The sequence below is a fragment of the Leuresthes tenuis genome, unplaced genomic scaffold (genome assembly GCF_036924035.1).
Source record: "Leuresthes tenuis unplaced genomic scaffold, fLeuTen1.0.hap1 SCAF_16, whole genome shotgun sequence".
In the NCBI taxonomy this organism is placed as follows: domain Eukaryota; kingdom Metazoa; phylum Chordata; class Actinopteri; order Atheriniformes; family Atherinopsidae; genus Leuresthes; species Leuresthes tenuis.
In genome coordinates this window covers 15,831,825-15,855,909 of record NW_027325370.1, presented here as the reverse complement: position 1 = coordinate 15,855,909, position 24,085 = coordinate 15,831,825, and the positions used below count along the sequence as shown (strand labels likewise).

The window sequence follows — 24,085 nt, the reverse complement described above, 5'->3', positions numbered from 1 at the left end:
GGTCATATATTAGATGTGCGTTTTCATGGTGGTCGTCAGCTTGTCTGCATCGAACATAATCCTTGTGCACATGGTCTCTTCAGGTAATAGCAGCAAAGGAAAGTTATGAAAAACAGCTTTGACTTATTAGATTTCTTTTCATTAAGGATCCGTGCTATGACAGACGAACCAAGACGATTCTGATGTCTAATTCTGATGACCTGCAGGTCTCTATTATTGCATTCTGTGTAGATTGACGGGCTGTTTGAGCTTTGGAGGTTTTTAAAATGGCGGTTTCGCATGTTGAACACATCTGGCACACACTGCTGCCACCTTAGACTGCTAACCAGTCTTCAGACACACAAACATCTGACGCAAGTGTACTACGCCCAACAGGGAAAATGATTTCAAGTGGGGTCATTTGTGTGAATTTGTGTGTGAGAAAGAGACAGAGAGGAAAGAGGGAGACCGGAGAGGAAAGCACAGACAAGAAGGCCAATGTCAGTTGCCCTGCGTGGACAACACACATGTAACCAGACTCTGCAGCCACAGCCATGACCTCACTGGGTTTTTCCACAGACACACAAGGCACATAGTAGATACTTGGTTAGCATACATTCAGCAGAGCCTGGCACAGCCAGAGCCGGCTCCCTTTCAAAGAGTCATGCATTGTAATCCTACACAGTGTGATCACACAGGCATGCTTCACAGCAGAGAAAGCTAATCTAAAGTAACAGGCAGGACACAAAGACTCAGCCGGGTGACTTGTTCCTGATGGGTGGAGCAGTGGATCAAATTTTTGATCCACTGATCTAAGGTTGAAAAAGAAACCATTTCTTTCCCATGTGAGTCAACACCAGGCTGAGTCGTGGTGCCGTCTTTAGAACTCCTTGCACAGAGAGGGAAGGAAAGAATGGAGAAATGTTTGCCACGGGGACACAGAGCTGCCACTGTCGTGACGGAAATTTGATGATTATCTACATTGTGTTGTAAAGATAAGTGTTTCTTGATATAAGGGTTAGCTGAGGTTCACATCCTGCATCATATTAGTAGTAAGTCCTGACATTTCTATTATTTAATCATAACCACATTCAGACGTTAAAACCGGTGCGACCAGAGCTAATTTCTCCAAAATCAGTTTGGATCATGTCTAACGTGTCTCGTTTCTGCTTCATTTGCATCGAAAGGAACAGCTCATAGGATCATAAGTAGGTCACAGGACTGCTTAAAAATAATTTTTAAATACTGGAAGTGAAATTTTGAAATTAAGGGAAGCGAATCCCTCAGATGTGTCATAAACTAACACTTATGTGTCCATATCCTGTTGGATTAACAAGAGCTTATTACTTTTTGAGGCGGTTAACTGACAGCACGGCTCCAAAACAAAACACACCTCATGCGTCAAACTTGATTTTCTCATATTTTTGTGCGACTGTTAAATATACACATAAAATTCTGCATGACCTGCGGCAGAAGTGATTTCCAAACCCACACATGAAAAACACAACGGGCCCCAAATACACTACATCGTTCCAACTAGGCCAACACCTGTTCTGTACTTTACTGCAGTTCTCACAGTATCAAGCAGCTTAAATCACTCTGTATGCCTCACTGGAAAAACTGCTGTCACCCAAACAGTGGAAGAGTGTAATGTATGTGTACATGCTGTAAAAAAAATGTTGTAAAGAGGACAAGATGCAGTCCTCAGGGCTTGACTGTAGACTGGCAGCATTTTTCCACATGAATGTTTCAGCGCTCAAGGCTGTGGCCCACCTTTCATACTTTAAAGTAAAAACTCACAACACAACTACTTATTAGGTTAATACTTGTGTTTAGCGAATTTTCTTCAGAGGTTAAAAGTCCAACCTGTCAGCGTGTGAAGTATGGCGTCCCGTCTGTCTCTATGGTGCTCCAAAAGGGACTGATTCCATCTGCAGACACAAACAGTTAAAATAAAATGAGTGAAAACAAAAACAGATCAAACTGTAATTGTAAGTAACGTGACTTGGCGTTCTTCAAAGGTCTGCAGTAGCAGATTTGACCATCTGAGTGTGCAGCTGGGCACAATGTGCAGCTCTTTGTGATGTAACGGGCACAAACTTAATATCTGACCCAGATATGGGTAAAGACCCCACTTACACAACAAAATGAAGGTGGCAGAAAAGTATGCACGTGCATTTTTAAAAAAGAAAACAATCTGCCTCTCCTCATGTGTGCGCACATATGTGTTTGTAGAGGACGAGTGGATTCAATCAGACGAAAGGTTATTCAATAGTGTTTAATAAATGAAAATGCTTTAACTGTTAATGAAGTCAGCCACTATATTTCCACGGTGATTTGCGGCGTGTCAACGATCCGCCGCGTCACATTTCTCCAGCTTCATGGCAGTTTTGTCTCTGGTCCTATTTCATGTCCCTTTAAGTACCTTTAGGAAGGCCATCCTGGTCGGCAGTGAAAACGGACATTATAGAGATAGTGGTCATGTGCATCACAACATAAATGCCACAATATTCTTAGAGATAAAAAGTCGTTTAAAAAGAAGGCTGATTTTTCAGTTTAAAGGATTGAGAGTTGGAGCAAAACGCGTAAACGTGCGCTTATAGGTAACGCAAGCAGAGGAAACCACCTGCACAGGTGGCTCGCATCATGCCTTCCTTTGAATAAAGAAAGAAAGAGAATAGCCCTATAAACAGGTCAACATTTAAATTTTGGCTAAAGACCATTTGCCGATCTTGAAGCTGTTTCCAACGGAGCTTTCACCACCGGAGTTTCCTACCTCTTTAGTCGGACAGAAGCACAGTCACTTGAAGATAATCCAGTTGATATCGAGTCGATTTTAGTGCGCTCAACAGGTCCGTTTGCATCCGAAATGGCGAAAAACCTAACGGGAGGGGATGGAGAGATCCACCGGTGTTGCCAGCAAACTTAGTACAGCAGAGGAGGAACTGAAAAGTGACTTAACCAAAGCAAGTTGCAGAAAAGAAAGCCCGGCCCCTCAAGTGCTGCTCCCTCCCCTCTGCTCTCCTGCTGACAGAAATAGCAGGCAAGGCGGGCCCCACCAAAAATAGCCTTGACTTCACATGGATCTTCAGGACTATTGTTTCCCTGCACCGACGCACTCCCCTCAGATGAAGTCCATACTGTGCGCTCTGAGCTTGGTTCGGTCTTAACTTTGTTTTCACACAATGGAGACTTTGTGACAAATGACGAAACGGCCCCAACACTGTGGCTCCATCTGCTGTCAAAAACTTCAAAACAGTCTCTTTGGAGTGACGGTTTGGAGATCTTGACACACTTCTGGAGGGTTTTCGAAATCCACAGGCAAAATAAAATGTAAAAGAAAAAAATGGAACCGGTTTAGTGTTCAGGACTACACTCCTCCTATTTCATGTAGCCTACTTGTCTTTCCAAATACCTGTGCCGGTATTATGCTTATTTGAAATGTTAAAATTTGAATTAACGCTAAAATACAAAAAAAGAAGATTAGTCAAAAATTAAAAATTACTTTTAAACATGTTTCATATGTTATTTTTGTCAGCATTTAAGGTGACCCAGTAGAATAAACCCCATTAATACGGGACTATCCTACAATAGTCTGTATTATGGCAGATTAATTGAAATTGTTCATACAATGATATATATTTATTTGTCTTCAATACTGACTTCACAGCTTCTAGTAGATTGCAATACGTATACAGCAAGAACATCTTTGGTTACAGTCACCCAACCACCGATCGACACAAAGACCATTACAGTACTGAGCAAATCATCATTGCTTTGATGGAGTGCACTCTGAAGCAGGTGTGTAAAATAGACCCACAAACTCTGCAAATATTTTCTCAGGAAACCAAAATCTTTTCAGCCTGATTTGGTTTCCTTTTTGAATCTTGACTTCCTGTCAATGACAGCAGTAGTTTAATGTTTTGAACTTGCCATTTTGAAATTGGCATTGGCAGAATTATGTGAGGTCACAGTATGGAATTAAATGAGGCTTTTGCTGAACAAAAAACAAGACCTGCAAAATCAATGCTTTTAACAGACCCTGCTGACCTAACTTCATGAGAGCCTTAGATAGTTTCTACAGATTAAAGTCTTATTTCAGAACTGCAATGTTGCCTTTAATAAAACTTGCTGACTTCCATAGTTTGAGATCATGGTGAGTACCATTTTACTAAATACATGGAACATTACAGTCGGGACAGAAGCTGACAGGAAACTCAGAAAGCTCTCTTGCAGTTTATTTTTAGGTCCCAACAGTAGAAAATAAGCCAACTGAAAGTACCTTCGTGGGGAAATGTTTGGAATAGTTTCTGTCAGCCTAGCAACAATGTGATTTGTTACCAAGCTGATTGTGCAAAAATGTTTTCCGTTCCTTGAATTCACAGAGTTATAATCTTTGAGATTAGAACTGTAACCAATGTGCTTGTGTGGTGGAGGATCAAAGCGTAATCTCTATAGAATCAAAGCTAATGTAAATCTGTTATGAAACTAAACACACCCATGTACTGTAACTGACTTGCATGCTGGCCCATGGAGTTTTAAGCACAAGTAATTAACACAAAGATCTGAGGGTTCTTTCACCAGACCTCCCCCGAGTCATTAAGTTAGTACATGATTTGGATCTGACTTGTCCTCTACTGTTTTCTTATTTTATTTCTTTTGTCACTCAAGTGACCCTACTGTATAAATAAACATATTTTAGTGAAAGGTATTTTTGGAGTCCAATAAGGCTCCCTATAAGGCTTTATGGCCATGATGTTCCCTCAATGCGTGGGGTTATACGTATGTCTATTCAATTTGAATGATTTAGACAAATGAGTCAAACTGATTAGCATGGAACACAAATGTTACCGCATCCAAAATATAAACCGCCTAGTTATCAAGACTAGACTTTTGTTTTCCGGACATATGAGGAAACCTTTCTTCAAACTTTTCTTTCTGAAAATCTGAGGCTGTCACATTAGATGTATTGTACTTGTGTTTTCTCTGCATATGACATTTTGAAAAAATGTCAGAAAAGTATTTTACAAAAGCAAAACTTTTTACTGTATTACTGTGCTGCCCTGCTCTTAGCACAACCATGCCAGTAGCTCTGGAAATCCAGATCACAGTTGTTCCTTACTCAGAGTGGATACTCTGACCATGTGGAAAAAAAGCCACTATGTGTTCCGTCACCATGGTACTGGATGCACAATCCTTGAAAACTGAGAAAAGGAGTTGGTTTTCTGTCATAATTTACTAAAACATCTCATTAATATATATACAAACAGCAAAACTGCATTTATTTTCCAAGAGTTCAGTGATATAATCAATCACAATGTTTTCTGTTGTAAACAGGGACACGCAACAGTGTCACATATTTCACAATAACAATGTCAAATATATATATTATCATTAGATTAAATCTTTATTTTACAATTTATACTGCAACTATACCATCAAGCCATTGTGTGGATGTTTTAGAGTAAATCATTGTCATGTCAGCTGAATATCACTGTGTTTTATTTAGATTTTTAAAATGTTCTTTTCTCCAGAATGACTGTAGATGATGAATATTCAACCACAAATCAGAGATAATACAGTCACCACCAGTCAATACAAGCTGGGAATGCAGATATCTTTGTTTGCTGAAACAACCTTTAATGAGGTTGAGTTGTAAAAGTCTTCTAAATTTGGGACATTCTGAGTAAAAATGATAAATCAAGTGTGTTTCTTCTCTTGTAATAATGACAGGCAGGTTAATGTTAGATCCCAATAGAGTTCAGGCCAACTTTGTTATAGCAAATAAATGCAGTGCACTACAAATCTGTACCCCTATCTGGGCCCTATGAGGAAGTGGAGCATCCTGTCAATGCAAACACACTCAAATGCATAGACTCATAAATACCACACATACGTTATTGTGGCAAATAACATGACGCATGGCCATCGTCTCGACTTTTCTTAGAATTAAGAAGCACTTTGCTGGAAATAGCAAGGCACACTGAATTACGCAGAGCTTTCAAGTGCGATAAGCAGGATACAGTAAAAAAGTTTTTAGTCCTTTCTTTCCTTTATGGTGAATCTTTTGAAAAGATGATATCTGTAATATTTTATAATTCGTAATTAGTCCTGTGACAAAACCATTCCCAAGAGGATTTAAGACAGAATCGTGCATTAAAGACTTCCATTTTGGAAGAAACTGCACTGAACAAATTCTTAGATTGTTGTCTTAGAAATATGACCCTTAGGGATTTATTTTTATTTCTTTATTTGTACATGACAAAAGGTCCTTGAATACATTTTGTCTTTCTTTTCATGTCCAATATCATGTTCTCCCTCCTTCTCTTGCGTTTTCTGCATCAAACCTCTCTTCGTGAGTGAGAAACTGACATTTATTATGAGTTTCACTCGCACTTCTCAGTGTTTTCCCCCACTTTTAACCGTCCCTTAGTTTCCACAGAGCGCAAGCGCCTGCATGCGTTTTATCCTTTTTTCCGATCTTAGCATCAGCGAGGTCAACAACTGATGTTTCAGACCAATATTGAAACCAAAAAGCGTGCATCTGTCTACTGCTGGTGCTGCTGCGTCGTCCGCTCGCTCACCCTCGGGTGCCTCTTTGAACAGGGGGGAACCCAGCGCCGTTCCCAGAAACCCTCAGTGTGTGGGTGTACAGAACTACACAACAGTATATGAGAGAGAGTCTTGTGTGTACGTAATACTGTGTGTTACAAAAAGTGTCCGCGGAAGCTTAAATGCGTGTGACACTGTGTGCGTGTACATGTATGTGTATGTGGTTAGTCCATTCAATTACACAATCTACCATGCAGTCTGAATCACATCCGGTTTCAAGCCGAAAATAACATAACCACAGGGTGACAGAAAAGCAGCACAGCAGGCAACCGCCCACAGGGAGAGAGGAATACATACATATACACACTCACACACTCAGTCCAGCACTGGTCAGTTTGTATTTTCCACAAAAACAACACCTAGATTATATGAAAGACTTTTCTTCTCCACACAATCGGCAGATATTTGAAGATTTTATCTGCTGAGAAACTAAAAATGCTTTGCAAAAACATTGCAAAAGCATTCACATATATGAATGATTATGTGACAACATAAAAAGAATAAACTAAAAGCCTTCTTTTCCACACAAAATGGCAAAAATCATCATAAAAGTGGTCAGCATGGAAACTGCGAAACAATCACAGCTTTACTGCAGAAATTTTGGAATCGATTTCAGCTTTCAGAAGCACAATCAGTCATCCTGTAGATATAAATCAAACAAAAATGACACATTTGAAATCAGCCAGTCTGACGTATGTAGTGCATTTTTGTCAGAACTATATGGGGCAGGATGTGGTCAACTATGTGCTACGAAGCTGCCTCCCACCTGCACCGATGTGCTTCTGCGAGAACACAACATTTGACACTAGAAGAGATTCTTCACACAAAACAAACAAAAAGAAAAGAAACTGCAAAACCAAACTGAAATCCTGAGAGAAAGACGGCCACATTTCACAAAGCAGGAGTTGAGAAAAGCATGTGAGAGGGTTGCTGTGACCACTGTCCAGAGCTGGGTATTTACTCATAGTTTCATGAAGAAACTGAAATTTGCTCTGTTGAGTTCATCTATGATGCCTTCAAACGTGAATGAACTTAAGAGAGAACTGCCCGGTTATTTAAATGGGTGTGCTGAGACTTTTCTGTGAACACTTGTGTGTGATTCTTTATCCGCCATGTACAGATAGTGTGTCATTGTTAAAAAATACAGTTCTTGCAGTTGTATAAACACAAATAAGCCTCTTTTACGTCACAGCGAAGGATATGACCCTTATTTCCACTAATTATGAGAGACTGTGGTCCCAGTGAACTGTTTTAACACATTTCATGTCCAAGTTTACAGCCACTTTCAGCAAAATTTATAACATAGATGGAGAGTTTGGAAAAAAAGAATGACGCGGGTAAGTTTAAGGGGGAATTTAGGAAAGAGAAGAAGAGGACAGGAACAGATAGGAATAATGAGCAGGTTAGGGAAAGAAGTGAAGAGATAGGATGAGAGAAACAGAGAGTGAGGCTAAGAGCACTGTAATAATGTTTGGCCTTGGTCTGCCAGCGGGGTCCTTCCCCTTAAGAAGCCAACAGGAATGCAAAGAATGCTGCATGAGAAGAAAAAAGGAAGGAGCAGAGGAGAGGGGGAGAAACAGAGGAGAATGGGAAAGAAAAATAAAGCAAAAAAAAAGAAAAGGAGGGAGGACAGCAGGGAAGCCAGGGGAAGGTGAAGATAGGAGGAGGGAGACTGGATGATGAAGGCAGAGGGTAATATAAGGAGGGGGGGGTAGACGCTGAGGAAAAGACTTATTATCTTTGGTGGGCTGAGTAAACACAAGAACAAAGAGGATAAAAATAATAAGGCTGGAAAATATTTGGAAGGAAAAAAGGTGTAGCTTTGTGTGTTTTCATTTTTGGGTATGAGGATATTCATGTATGCACGCAACCATGTGTTTGTGTGTGTGTTTATATTTATGTACGTGCACTTGTGTATGTGTGCGTGTAAGTGAAAGAACGCATAAGGGTGTGGTTAGTTGCAGTACTGACTGCACTCAGAAGTTTCTACATTCTCTTTGCCAGTAAATTCAGCGCCGGAAACTTCACACCTGCTGGAATAGAAGATCTCTGAAAGCTCTTTCGGTAGAAGTCTGTCTCCGTTGTGTCGGTCAGTTGATAACCATGAGACAGACCCACATTGAAACTTTTGGAGACTACGGGTTTATTTAAAGCAACAAATATGCAGAATGCTGCTACTAAGGAAGATTACATGTTTAGCCTCCATGAGACTGATCTCACTGAAGACCCAGCAACTGTAAAACCACAAAGCAAAAACTCAAACTGCGTGCCGTCATCAGAGCAGAGAGATGTGTTGATGCCTATTTTAAGTAGAAACATCTCATAAAATTTCTGATTTAATCATTAGCCATAACAGCAGCATAAAGTAACAAAGTAAAAGAGCTTGATCACCACAAGCAACCCCTATGTTCAGATAAGCTGTCATGAGATTAATAGAAAAAAAGACTGCTGCTTCTTTATCCTATAGATACAGTACAGTGCAGGAATATCATTTCATAACTTTTGAGCTGCAGGGATTAGCCAGTGACTCCGTTCAAAAGAAATTCACCTGTCAGTATGTTGGTGGGAAAGTTTTCTGAGCAAAAACACATCTGAGATGTCTGAATTTGCGGTTTTCTGTGTCAAACGTGACGGTAAATGAAATCCATGTGGGTTTCAAACTGTTGGTCAACTGATGCATCGTAAAGATGCAACCTGAATGAATTGTACCTTTTTATTTTCACTCTGATGACATTCTGTGTCAAAAAACGTTCGGAAGAAAAAAAAAGAAGAAAAAAAGAAAATGAATATGTCATGAAAATGATTGGTATTTTAAGCTCCAGGTAATTTGAATCATATAAAATCCCTTAACAAAGAAGTAACAAACAGGCATTACTGACTTCCACATGCAGTTCACTGGCCAGCCGGGAAAATAAATGCAATTTCAATAAGAAATTGTATAAAATGAATACAATTTCAATAAGAAATTGTATAAAATAAATACAATTTCAATGAGAAATTGTATAAAATAAATACAATTTCCACATTAAGAGCTAGTCAAATTTGCTTATTAATAAGGAAGGGAACTTTGTATTATCTTCTAGCATAGGAGCAAATAGCATAGGAAACACTATCCTTTATGAAAAGAAAGGAGATAACTCTGCCCCACAGGTCGTTTAGGCCAACACTTTCAAAGCAGTGTTTAACTATTTTGAAACTGTTGTGCCAACTGGTATTTATGCGGTTAAACATGAAGATTGGAGGTTGAGCTGCGATATTTTTCCCTTTCATGGCATTTTCTTCACTTTTTTCAATAACCAACCTTGATAATGAGGAAATTTCTTCTATTATTCCACCATATCACATCAAATTACATTATATAGCCTCTGATGATGACCACAAGATGATAATACAGCATAAAACCAAGTATCAGAATTAGCTTTTCGTGGAATAATTCTTTCAAAGTTGTAGTTTAACAACTGCAGCTTAGTGTAAGTTATCTTTTCCTAAATTCTTCCAGATTTCTCCTACCATCTTTCCTTTACCTCATGATGTTTGAAGGACAGAGTGCTCAAGAAGACTACAGAATTTCTTTTTTATTTTACTATTCATCTAGCTATGCATTTTGAAAATGTGTTCAGTGGGGATTTTGTAAAGTCAAAAAAGAAAAACCCTGGTGTACACAAGAGGAGGCCGATGATGAGCAGCATCTGTGGGAATGAAAAACTCCCTTGAAAATAAGAAACAAAACCTGCCTAATCTTCATGATCAGTTTTAGACACTTGTTACACACACAAACACACATACAGTACCTGCAGATTAATCCTAAATGCAAACCAAAGCGAGACCCGATCACACATTCCTACGCAGCGCGTGCATTCCTGAAAATACACACAAACATGTTTAAACTGTTTCCATGGTGTGACTTTGTCTGAAAAGATTAGCCACACTGAAGACATCGGTGACATATGCAGTCTACAGAAACACAATGGATCGCTGACAGACATTTTCCACAACAGAGAAACTGTGTCATGTGTGCAGTCATCACTAAACAGTGTTGAGAGGTAAAAGAAAGAAGCACTGTTGCTTTTTTTCTCCCCCCCAGGGGCATGTACATTTACCAATCATTTCACTATCAGAGATTATAACACAGATGCCAGGCAATCATAAAGCGTAGGACATTAAAGGACAGTTTCTCTATGAAATGTACACAGTGAAACTTCACATGCAGAAAAAATTCAGGTCACAGAAGGAGTGCAAGCAAAACCGTTCAAGTGACAATCTGTGAAAAATAAAGCGCAAAAATCCTGCATCAGAGATGGATGTAACTATTTGATTTGAGAGATTGTTGTAAATTCTAAATCAACGGTTGTCTTTTTTGCACCTTTGATCCAGTCACATTAAGAGAAAACTCGGGTCAGCCCCAGCGAAAGCACAGAGTGTATAGTGAGGAGATGAGGATCCTTTACACCCTGAGGATATTTAGAGTTTTAAGTTGATCAAAACACAGCGAGAAGTCGTAGCGACCGCAAGAAAATCCCAGGGAGAAGACACATACGAACGTACACACAAAAGTCGAATCAAATCAAAACTCACCCTTATAACACCCACCATTCTGAACAACAACAAGCCTGAGAAGCGTGAGCGTATGAGTAGGAAACACCCAGACAGACCAAAAATAGCTTGACACTCGTTCATCATCTCTCGCTTTCAATCCCTCGCTCTCTCCCTCTCTCAATTGTTTTTCTCCTTCTATGTCTCTCACTAGTGTCACGATAAACCAACGGTTGGAAAAAAAGAAGTTAATGTTCCCATACGGAAAATATCACCCACCAGCAAACACATAAATGTGAGAATATCAGACTGACTATATGATTCAGTGAATGGAGAAAATAATGACTATTTTGTTATAACTGTTGCACAAGGGGAAATTTGGAGCATCTCGCAAGAGTTTTTTTTCTGTTTGTGTCATACAATGAGCATATCTTATGACTTAAAAGAACTTATATGGAAAATCAGGCATTTCTAGTTTTTTTCTTGTATAAACAAAGATAAAGTTTGGTTGTGTTTAGATGTTTGTGTGTGTGGAGATCTTCGATGTGTTGTCCTGTATCTTTTTCACAGTGCTGCCACCACAGACATTTTGCTTTGCTCCAAACCATGGAGGCAGCTTTTTCTCAGATTGTTTGGATTCAGGATGCCCAATTGGACTATAAGTGAAGCAGCGCTTGTAAACAAAGTCACATGGACACACAAGTAGCCTGTTTACTGGACAGTTTTGGTAACCTGTCATCCTGCAAGGGGATTTTTAAACAAACGCAATTGCAGCCTTTGTTGAATAAGCAGAGCATGTTGGCAAAACCAATATAAGCTTAGTTAAAGGGATACTTAGTTTTTTTCTAAAAGGGATTGAATGAAATAGCTTAGAGGGAGAATTCCTGAGGGGCAAGCATATTTAATTACTGCTCAGAAGGGGGGGGGGTTCCACAACAACCATGTTGTGGACTTTCAGACGCTTATCTACTTTATCAGTACATTTTAATTTCAGAACATCCATGTTGCGGCACGGTCCACATTTTATATAACACAGACTGCAGTTAATGAACCTGATCTGTCCAAATGCCCGATGCATAAAAATAAACAATACAGTGCGATTCTTTTAAGATTTATGGCAGTGAAGAAGGCAAACATTTGCTCTTCTGTTGTCCTTGGTGCATCTAGTATCTAGAATTTCAAAGGTGACTCCCAGACTGATGAGAAACTGGTCTCTAAACAACCGGACACTGGGGGATGACAAACTGGAGAAGAAGGCAAGAAGTGACAACTTCGAGATGAAGGAACACAAGAAGCTCAAAAGTACCAAGGGCTGACAGAGGATATTTAAAAGATATGGGCAGTGAAGGCAAGATTGTTTTTGCCAGTGGTAATCTGAGCACTTGGGGTCGCAACCCCCAAACTGGGAGAGTGGCTCCAACAGATCCCAGGAGTAATAGCAGAGATTTCTCTCCAGCTGAACGCAGTTCTAGGAACAGGACTCCTTTAAGCACAGTCTTCATTATTAGACTGTGCTTGAGGGGTAATTCTGACTTATTACAATGTGGGTTTCTTTTTATCTTAGTCTTAAGAAGTACAAACATTAAAGTTTGCATTTAGTCTCTCTACATTTCACTAGCTTTTTGGGCAGGTATGACAGCCTTATTTTCCCATTTCAACAACATTTAATTGAATGAGATGATGTGGTGGTGGGATCACTGTAGCTTATCAGCTACAGCATCTCAAAATAAGCTGAGAGTAAAGTCACTGTTTTACTGTAAAGTTGTAAATCTGATTTTTTTTTTTTAAAAGGAGATTGTTGATCTTGGCACAATTTAATGCCTACACTAATTAATATACCCATTTTATAAATACCTACTGACATGTGGTGTGTGAGTGGGTGGGTTCTGCTTTGGTCTCCGAAAAACATTAAAGGTGCTGACAGTGAAATGTCAGCACCTTTAAAGCAACAAAGCCAAAATCTTTGTTGGAGTTGTAACCTGTTATCAGATAAATCTTGTCACAACACAGAAGAGTTTTTCATGGAAACGCTTCATATTTCTGATATTGTTCTAGGATTACTTGATGGTGTGTGAGCTTCTATGTCGTGCAACAGGTTTACATAGAGTTTGTGCAACCTTGGATGATGTGCCAAAAATGCACAGTTTTTGCACTCAAGCACACAAACAAATCCCTCCTGAGTCCAGTTTGCATCTATAGGTGGTCCAAGAGTCAGGTTCAGCCATAGAAAAGCAGCTGTGAGCTGGCTGGGGTCCCATGTGCTGCTAGAAGAAACAGGGCAGGTAAAAAAAAGAAATAATAAGAGAAAATAAATTTAACAAAAAGGGAGGAGAGGTTCTAGAATCAATTTTCAATACTTTTGACACTGGATTTTTTTGGATTCCCAGGGTTTAGTCACTGATATCAGTGCTCATTTTTACTATTCAGACATAAGAGGGATGATTCATAAGTTTCTCACACAGTTTGTCTGGCTAAGATAGGATGCAATAAGATGAACTTCCAGAGACATTTATCTTGGTTACTGATGATGGTAAATAGTATGGCAACATCCACAAACTAGAGCAAAGGATGAAAGCACCATACTGCCACCATCACACACCATAAAACACTTAATACATTCCCAGTTTGTCAAGAGAATGAGACATTAATCGTGTATCTGCAGTGTGTCAGTGATGAATGATGAACTTGTGTTTTCTCTGTGTTTTTCAATGAAAGGTTACACCTTTCCTCTCTGCTGTGCCCTCTGTGGGAATTCAGAGACCGAATGTGAGAGAGAGAAAGACAGACAGATGAGTTTTCCTCGCAGGATATCCTGTTCTAAGCAGAGCTGTTGGGCCCATTTTGACCTCCTCACCCCTCTTGACCCCTGACCTAACCATAGTTTAGGCTCACATCTAAAACGTTTCCTAATCGCCCAGATCTCGTAGTGTCTTACCAAGCTCTGCTCTGCCCTCTTTGCTTTCACTTAATCCTAACTCTTCCATTACAGGTGACAATTTGTTCCTCCTTTCCTTTTCTCCTTATTCCTTTGATGTTCCATCACCTACATCTTTGTGGTTTCAGGTCTGTTTGACAAAGTTGCAAAAGTCACACATGACGATTCTCTCAGGGTGCACGCAGAGGTACAGAATACCATCCAATGAATCCAGTCTAAATCAAATTTAAGTCAGAGCAACGTAGTCTTCAAGATTAATCTACATATCAAAAACAAATGACCTTTTTATTTACATATGATCACAAACTGCAAAATATAGAACATCACACTGTGATGTATGTTAGTTGCAGTGCTTAAAAACTGTAAATATAGTCCACAGTTTCCAGTGACATACACTGCATTTTCACTTATTCATTTCCTTATCACTTTGAATACTTCATAAGTTGGTGCGAGCCACAAACATAACAATGAACTAAAAATGAAAGATTATTGATTCTAAACACACAGTTCACCTTCTTTGCGCATTCTTTCCTTGTCTCAGGCTGTTCTACTCTGTACCTGCTTTCTCTTTCTTTCTCTGTAAGTTTGAGAATGTTGTCATTATTTTCATACATCCAGTGTATTTTCCTCATTTTTTAAGCTGAGTTCTGGCTTACTTTCATAGTTTCAGGTTGCCGATGATATTGTTACTGCCAACTTCTAAAATGACAAAAAACAATTACTTGATATCAGTAACATCATAGCATAGCTTTAAACTCTTGAGAAACATTTTGCTCAAATTTTGTAATTTCCCACAGGTTCTATTGCTGTCAGCCTGTCTTTCACACACATGCAGACCTCCCAAGCTACAGTCAAACTGGAATCCATTAGCTGATGAATGGTTGTTTGTGTTTTTCTAAGCTCAACAGCGCCCCCTTGGCCTTTCTGGCCAAACAGAGAGATAACAAAACATGCACTGTGATTAGAGAAATAATTAGCTAATCATCCTCTGACCTGTGAGCCGAGCCCGAGGTCAAAAGACACAAAGTGGGCTGCTTACCAGGTGCTTTCCCATGAAAACCAGTCAGTGGCCACAGCTGCAGAGCAAATACATACTGAAATCATTGACAACAGACAGGTTACCATCCAAATACGTAGAATTCTATGCCTGTATATTGACTTTACTGCATTCTTGCATGTGCGAAAGCATGCTCTTCTTTCATTTAAATGCTTGTGCATGAGGTTCCCAGCGGACTGAACACAGAGTTTGTCCAGAAGGACTGTGGTGGAAATCAACACTTCCTGCTTCCTGTGTCGAGAGGAAGTGCTACCGTCGATGTCCCCTTATCGCTGGATACACAGGCAGAGAAGAGGGAGGAAGGCAGGGGAAGAGGAAGAGGAGGAGGAAGAGAAGCTGGAGGGAGGTCAAGCAGGCTAGACAAAGGGAGAGGACTTCAGAGGCAGTTAGGACTGTGTCCACCAAGGGTCTGAAATATGAAGAAGTCATTGAATAGCTATTGAAGGGAGGTATGATGATGAGGAGAGCATCTGCAAATGTCTTCCACAGGCTTGTAATACATTTGTAAACCAAGTTATTGATTTTATTCTGGTAATCCAAGCTCTTTGTCCATTTTGTCAACTAGCTGAAATCATCTCTCCTCTGGGAGTATTCAAAAGCATTTAGTTACTGCTTGCTAAATGATATGAGCTACTGAACAACAAGAAAATAAAGCACATAGATCAAAAGCTGGAGTTTTCTATCACACACACATTTATAAAATATATGTCTTACATTGTAACAGTCCTTGAAAGCCAAGAGACAAATTATGCAGGACTTCATTGTCCCACTGTTTGTCATCATTAGGACCCAATAATGACTTTGGGAGATTGGAGTAGCAACTAAGGTGAGGCCATTTCTATTTCATACTGTGTAAAGGCACAAAAGGTACAAATGTAACAGGCTAGCTGCATTTTACAGACTGCAATCAAAATGTATCTACTTGTAGTTTATAGTGAAGGAGCAAAAGAGAATCAACAAGAAAGACAGAGGCAGAAACAGGGAAAGAGATGTTTGGGATCAGGGTGGGGAAGCTTTCAGCACTTGGGATTGTCCCAGATGGACACAAGCCGCTCCCTCCCTTTATAAACAGCCTCTGGCTTCTACCTCCTATCTTCCTCTCTCCTTTCTGTCCATCTTTTCTTCTTTCCTTTAGTGCCTGTCCTCAACAACTCCAACGTGCTGGGGTACTCAGCAGAAAATATGAACAAACTGACACTTGATGATTTTCTTTTCATCTTCTGACACATTTTCTTCTGTCCCCCTGCACACCAGCAGCCCAATTTCTGCCATTTCCAAAGTCAACACACCACTAAATGCTGGGCTGACTCACTTCCAGGGTGGGTGGCTCTGTTTCCAATTTTCTCACCACTTCAGCCCCCCACCACCTTGGACGAAAAGAGAAAACTTTTGTCCAGAAAACAAAAAAAGCAGCCAACCTGACATGCAAAAGGGACACACATTTTTGCAAGTTGATCAGTTTTTATGGGACAAAAGCATGCATGATGCCGAGAAGAGACAGGGAACTAAACCAAGCATGTTTCTCCCACCACTCATGTGAGTCTGAATTGGTTATCGCTGTTTTCCTTCCTTTCTTTCTCTTTGGGAGAGCGTGGGATTGCCCTCAGAGCACAGCAAAGAAACCACAGGGCTCATAGAAACAGGAGGAAGCCGGTAACTTGAGTAATTCAAGCCGGCCAAAGAAGAGAAGGAACAGAAGTGGAATGAAAGACAGCCAGGGACAGAGAAACCCTCTCTGAGCATTTTGCATCTTTACTTTGCATCTTTACATTGCAACTTACAGTACACTTGAAATAACCTGCCACATTCCAGACAGCATTTCCATACGGCACTTTTACACTCATCAAATTAGACAACTTTCCCAATTAGAGCACTGCCTTACCAGTCTGAGTTGTGAACATTCAGCAAAAGCAGTGTGTTACAAAGTCCCATCAGTCATGTTCACGCACAGTTCAATCCACAAAGATCAAGAACGGAGAGGACACTCAAGCAGCACACACTCCGTACACACAGTATAGGGGCAGTATCAGTTCCCTCTGTCCAAGTGTTGAGAAAGTGAGCACAACAAAAGGCAAAGAAGGGAGGGAGAGATTGAGGCGCAGAGAGAGAGAGAGAAAGAGAGAGAGAGATTAACCCTTCTGAGCTGACTGGTGGACTCACTCCCTCCCTCACAAACATGCACACACACACACACAGGGTTGGTTTGCCATATCACTAACTTCTTATGTTTTCTCTCAAGTGCCAGGAGGAGGAAGGGAGAGCAAAGAATATGTGTGTTTTTGTTCACAGTCATGGATGTGTGTGTCGTAGTGTGTGTGGGTGTGTATTTTAAGGTAGGAGGGACTGGCTGGCACAAGTCCAGAGACAGCCAGCCTGGTAGAAAAAGACAATAGCAGGAAACACTATATCAGGAGGAGGCAAAATACCAGCACAAAAATAATTAACAGACAGTGAAAAACAATGACATCCACAGTGGAAAACACAACCTGCAGCCTGCGCCAAACAATGATAGTGGAAACAGCCAGCAGCGTATTCTTGCTGTCATTAGCACAGGATATAAAAACACCAATTTCAGAAAGATGTGAGGGGTTGGTGGTGATGCATGTAAAAAATCTGGGTGATATTTCTAAAGTGCATTCCTGTGTCTCTTGAGGCGAAAAGTCAAAGAACTTTTCTTTTAGTTATCATCATACTCACTTGTGCGCTTACACAAGCATGTAGTCACACATTCCCCACGCAATCAGTTGATCATGACTCCCACACAAATCTCACCACCACTCACCCACAAACATACATTCCCTCAGCTGTAATCATATCTAGTGATAAGGGCAGCTTCCCCCAGCGGTTGCTGGCTCTCTAGGCTCCGACCACAGTGACTTACAATGGCCCTGTATTCTAAGCCTGCACTGATTACACACACAAGGATCTGCATTACACCCCGCTAATTCAATTTCCTTCCCTCTAGGTCAACCTTTGTGTGCGTTTGTGTGTGTGTCTGAGTGCATAAGGAGGAGCTGATTAAGCATTTGTTGAGCTGCCTTCTCAAAACTGCCTGTAATAATCTGTGTGTGCATGTTTGGGGGTGGTGACAGGGTGGTTGATCAATACCGCAGTTGTTTGTCCAATTTTTGACAATAAAATTGAATCTACCAGGTTCCAGAAGCTCTATTAGCTGCTCCCTGTATTTTTAAACAATAAACTGATGTATCAGAAGCGGATGTGCAAGTCATACAGTTATAATCTTATTCTTCAATAAACAAAATGTTTCCTCTGGATGGTTATATATTAGAGATGACCAATGTCAGCTGGATAGGTGAGGAAGAGCTATCCAACAGACACAGAAGATGTTCTACTGTACCTGAAAATTTAAAGATTCAGGCGTAAAGCCAGTACTAAACACATACAGCAGCTGGGAGTTGTCATTTATCTGTTTGAGCAAGTATTTGGTTAAAAAGTAAGACACTTGCTTTGACATGACAATGTTGCTGAAGGAAACTTGGACATTATAAAAGTTAATAGAATTCATCCTCCAGGAACTCTAGTTGCACAGTAATGTCGAGAATTTCATGGCAATTTATCGAGTGACACTAATCTCACAGAAAGGCAAAAGGAAAGGTTATGAGATCAATGAAGCAAATAGGATTTGTCAGAAGGGTTTTCTGAATGTCTGCATCAATTTTCATGGAATTCATCCGGTAGTCACTGTATCCATTGAAAGTGGTGTACGGATCTTGTTCAGCAATATTGTCAGGGTTAGAGGAAGCGGACCCAAATGCAGGCTGGAGAAGATCGAGGCGCAACCATATCAGACGATTTTTAAATATTGTTTTATAAACAAGCTGAAAATCTACAAGGAAAATAAGTCAGGAACATGAAAAGATACCTCGTGAAATCAAATAATGACCCACTGAAAACCAAGAATATACATACAGAGGGGGTAAGGAGGGAATGGAAAACAGGTGAGTCAATTAGAAATGGAGAACAGGTTGCAAATACATCCGAATATACAAAGGGGCACCGTCTTTACTGTCAGATCCAGGCTTTGAGTCAAGTGACATCTTCTCAAGCCAGTGAACAGTTTAAACTCTAAGAGACATGCTCCTCCCTTGCAATTCCTAATAACTTCAAGTCGACTTACGCATCAGTGTTGAGAAAAGGAGCACAGACCGACATTGCCATCTCACAGTCATTCTGTTAGTTTAGCTGTGAATCTGATTTTGATGTGGGTTTATAATGATCAGTGTCAGACAAAAATTTTATTTTTTAGGTGCAAAACTCTTTCACTTGAAACTGTGTGTCCTGCAGTGCTGGTCATCTAAAAGGCTGATGAGTATCATGAAACTCACCAGTCACCGTGGGCATGGATGGGAGTTATATAAAATGTTTTATCACATTCTTTCAATATGATTTGAACATAGATAACTGTACTGCCATTAAAGTGGAAGTGTCTAGGGTTCAGGTATTGGGTTTTGTGGAAAATCTGAAGCAATCAATCAAAAAACAGTCTCAGGTCAGCTGCTAGCAGCACTCTCAAGCTTCCCGCATTGACCCGTGCATTTTACCCTTTTTGCATGGTCTCTCACACCCGATTTAGCTACTTGTCAGTCCACTTAAGTGAGTATTGTTTTTTAAACAACAAGCAATAAATCTAGCAATTTTCAAAACATCTCAAGCACTGCCTCCGCTGTGCTCCGTCAAAAGTAGCAGCTGCTTGCACATGTGCAACGATGTCCTTGTGGTGCATTGATGCTGTGTGGACAGTGTGAGAAAACATACAAGGGATTCTGTCACTTCTACTTTCTCTCTGGAAGAGCAAAGGTTTTCTGAGCCCTTTGGTGGACTGACAGAGCTTTAATCTGAATCTGTGGCTAATCAAATGTAGCACATGTAATCACTTTAACATTGCTACAATGGGCAGTATTAAATATGAACAAACCTCTAATGCAGAGCTGTGAAATTAAAAAAAAGGGAAGTCTTGACTTTAAACACTGGTATAGCATTACTTTTAGAATTAACCTACTTTAAAGTTACTTACATTAACGCAGTATGAATACAAAGCGCACAAAGTTTAAAGTTCTTGGGTAAACTCCAAGAGTTCAGGTATTCAAACTGTCAAATGGTGTCGATTTTGTCATTCTCAAATAAATAACAAGGAGTTCATTCTAAAGGCCTGAACATGCAATGCAGTTTACAACAAGATGTCCTGGGAATCAAAAAGAAAATGTTATTTTGTCTAATAACATCCAAATTTCTGCCTTTATAGTCCTGTTGTAAAAGCACCAAACACTAATTAAAGCTGAGCTGCATCTTGGTTGTTTTGAGGTTTCTCTAAGAGCCTCTCAGAAAAATGTTGAATGATGAATCAAATTCACTAACCTTAGGGTGGAGATGCAGAATGCAGAACTACATCAGTTTCATATGATGAGGATCAGCTGTTGGTCTGACTTTTTCATGAATCATTCAAATTGTCCTTGGTCTCTTTTGTTCCCCTCCCAGGTTCCTTAAACTAAGGTTAAGGTCCAAAAAATAGATTACAGGCCTGTTTCTGGTAGATCTTATCAGAACACAAGCAATCGGTATATAATCTTGGGTCCCACACTGAGAAAAGGATGCAATACTTTAGTTAGAATCATTGTTACAAATTAAAGTCAGATCTGCAGGCTTTTCCATTGATTTTTTTGTAGCACTGTCTGATGCAGAGGCTGGCCTGCTGCAGGTTGTTTAACAGACTCATTCAACACATCTGAGTCTCATTCTGGCCAAATATAACAATGCTGTACATCACTGTCAAATGCATGGCAAACATAAGAAGAGTATGTGCATGTGTGATAGCTTGTGTGTTAAAAAGACAAAGTGTGTGTATGTGTATCCAACAGCAGAGAATGTGTTTGTCATTAAAATGAATAAAAGGATGAGGTCCCTCTGGAGGGGTGATGAGTTGCTACATATCTAGGGTATACACACATACCACACAGGCACATGCATATTTACTGCCATTCCCTCAAAGCAATCTCCTTTCCACAGCATTTTCACATACAAACACACACACACTCGTGAAAAGATGTCTGAAGATGTGTTGCTTGTACACGTTGTACACACCAGTGTGTGTTGTGCATTTTCACCTCCCCTCCTCTGTTTTGCTTACCAGGTTCATCTGCTAAGCCTCACTAATCAGTCCTGTTGTCAGGAGAGGAAGCACAAAACTGAAGCCTGAACCCTGAGAGCAATTCACACACAATGAACCAGCTTCTCAGTCCCAGTATTGCTCTCACACTAACATCAGTCTTCATACATCATAGTAATTTCAATCCCTTCAGATTATTCACAACCCGGGACATGAGATGCAGAAGAACAATGGTGTTTATACCCAAACTTTGCATGTTAAGATATTCATGAAAATAAAAATAACCCATAGATGCAGCTGGTCAGTAAGTTATGTAGAGGTGTCGAGAAAACACTCTTACACACAACTAAAAGTATTGATTAAAGAAAAATTGAATTGGTATATAGATGAAAACCAGAACAAGAGAGATAATTAGCCAAAGGTAGTTAGGTAGATGTAGAGACTAAGGTAGTCCAACAGCTTCCTGGTGGTAGGCAGCAGGGATGGAAGATATTACCCTGATATGTTGAAAGATGTGGACATTGCGGGACTGTCTTGACTGACACGCCTCTTCAATGTCACACAGAGGTCTGGGACAACACCAGTGGAGTCGCAGACCAGGATGGTTGTTACTATTTTTAAGAAAGGAGAGTGTGTTCCAACTATTGGGGAATCACACTTCTCATCCTCCCCGGTAATGCTTATTCCAGGGTGCTGGAGATGAGGCTCCAACCAATTGTCAAACCTCAGATTCAGGAGAAGCAGTGTGGTTTTCATACAGATTGTGGAACAGAGGCCTGGATCTTCATCCTTGCAAAGTTACTGACCAAGATCTGTTTTGTGGACCCCCCAAGGGGTTCTGTGGGGGTTTTGGCGAGTGTAACAGGGTGACAAAGTAGCTTTTGCTGGATATTTGGTTCCCGTGTACAGAGGCATAGTCGGGGAGAGTGGGGAGACTTCAGGACTGCATTTCTGCTGATGTGATGCTGTTGGATTCTTCAAGACATGACCTTCAGTGTGTACTATATCTGTTTGCAGTTGAGTGATGAAAGTCAGCCTTTCCAAACTCGAGGCCATGGTTCTCAACAGGAAAAAGGTGGAGTGCTCCCCTCAGGTCAGGGAGAAGTCTCTCGTCCCTGTATCTTGGGATCTTGTAAATGGGAGATTGCAAGTTGGAGCAAGAGATGGACAGAGAGATTAGGGCTTCATCAGCAACAATGAGGGCGCAGCGCCAGTCCGTTGTTGTGAAGAGGTATTTCGATTTAAAGGTCCATCTTTGTCTCAACCCTCACGTATGGTCACAAAGTCTGGGTAGTGACTGAGCGAATAAAGTTGCAGATACAAGCAGCTGAAATGAGTTTCCTTCAGATGGTGTCTGGACTAAGCCTTAGAGATAGGGTCAAGTCTAAATTCATTTGTATAGCACATTTCATGTACAAAACAATTCAAAGTGCTTTACATAAAATAAAAGCTTTGCAGCGGGAAATGGAAGAAGCATTAAAAACACGTAAAAGAATATAAATAGAAAGAAATAAAATAATTAAAATGAATTAAAATGAATAAAAACAAGCAACAGTCTAGATACGTTAAAAGATACCGTGCAGATTTCATGCAGAGACACATGAGAAAACAAATGTTTTTAACCTGGATTTAGAAATGTCTACATTTGGTGACAGTTTAATCTCCTCTGGCAGTTTGTTCCACTTGTTTGCAGCATAACAGCTAAATGCTGCTTCTCCGTGTTTAGTCTGGACTCTGGACTGGACCAGCTGACCTGAGTCCTTGGATCTAAGAGCTCTGCTGGGTTTATATTCTCTAAACATATCACAGATGTATTTTGGGCCTAAACCGTTCTGGGATTTGTAAACCATCAGTAGGCTTTTAAAATCTATTCTGTGACTGACTGTAAGCCAGTGTAAAGATTTTAAAACTGGTGTAATGTGTTCAGATCTCTTAGTCCTGGTTAAAACTCTTGCAGCAGCGTTCTGGATGAGCTACAGATGTTTAATGCTCTTTTTAGGAAGTCCAGTTAAAAGACCATTACAGTAATCGAGTCCAATGGAGATGAATGCATGGATGAGTTTCTCCTGGTCTTTTTGGGAGAGAAAACCTTTAATTCTGTTGATGTTTCTGAGTTGGTAAAAAGCTGCCTTGGTGACAGCTTTGATGTGGCTGCTGAAAGTCAGATCTGAGTCTATCAACACTCCAAGGTTACAAACTTGGTCAGTGACTGTAAGGCCCCAAGTCTCAAGGTATTTACCAATGCTGACCCTCTTCTCTTTGCTACCAAATGGAATGATCTCAGTTTTGTCTTCATTTAATTGTAGCAAATTCTCTCTCATCCAGGTGTTTATTTCCTCCAGACACTGGCACAGTACGCTGCAGTCATCTGGTGACAGAGACACATAAATTGTGTATCGTCTGCATAACTGTGATAAGGGTGAGGAGCTCACGCTTCCAGAGGGAACTTGGAGTAGAGCTGCTGCTTTTTGGAAGTTTTTTTGGGTACGTCATACTGGGCGGAGACCCAAGGGCAGACCCAGAACATGCTGGAGGGATTATATATATCCATCCCATCTGGCCTGGGAACACCTCAGGAGGAGCTGGAGAGTGTCTGGGTTTTCCTCCTGGACCTGTTGCCTCTGCAACCTAACTTCGGATAGGTGGAAGATAATGGATGGATAGATTTGTGTTGGGTTGATATATCTATTCTACCATTCAATACACTCTAAATTCCTTCTTCTTATTTCTAATCTTGAAGCTACATGTCAAAGCTCTTTAAAACTTAATGTGACATGCAAACATGATACAAAAGTGCATACAGATCTGATACTGTCTCAAAATGAAAGATACATGAATACAACTT

The 24,085-nt window shown here is 40.3% G+C and overlaps 1 protein-coding gene across 2 annotated transcripts in view; it reads right to left on the bottom strand.

Moving 5' to 3' along the window:
• Nucleotides 1–17,176, bottom strand: part of LOC140271456 (histone deacetylase 7-like) — a 167,780-nt gene extending 150,604 nt beyond the window's left edge. For both annotated transcript variants that reach the window (XM_072366685.1, XM_072366686.1), the window contains exons 1-2: nucleotides 16,999–17,176; nucleotides 1,846–1,910 (exon numbers count right to left, since the gene is read on the bottom strand). The gene's annotated coding sequence lies outside the window, so the exon portion shown is untranslated. The remainder of the gene's footprint in view (nucleotides 1–1,845; nucleotides 1,911–16,998) is intronic.
• Between the last annotated feature and the right edge of the window lie 6,909 nt (nucleotides 17,177–24,085).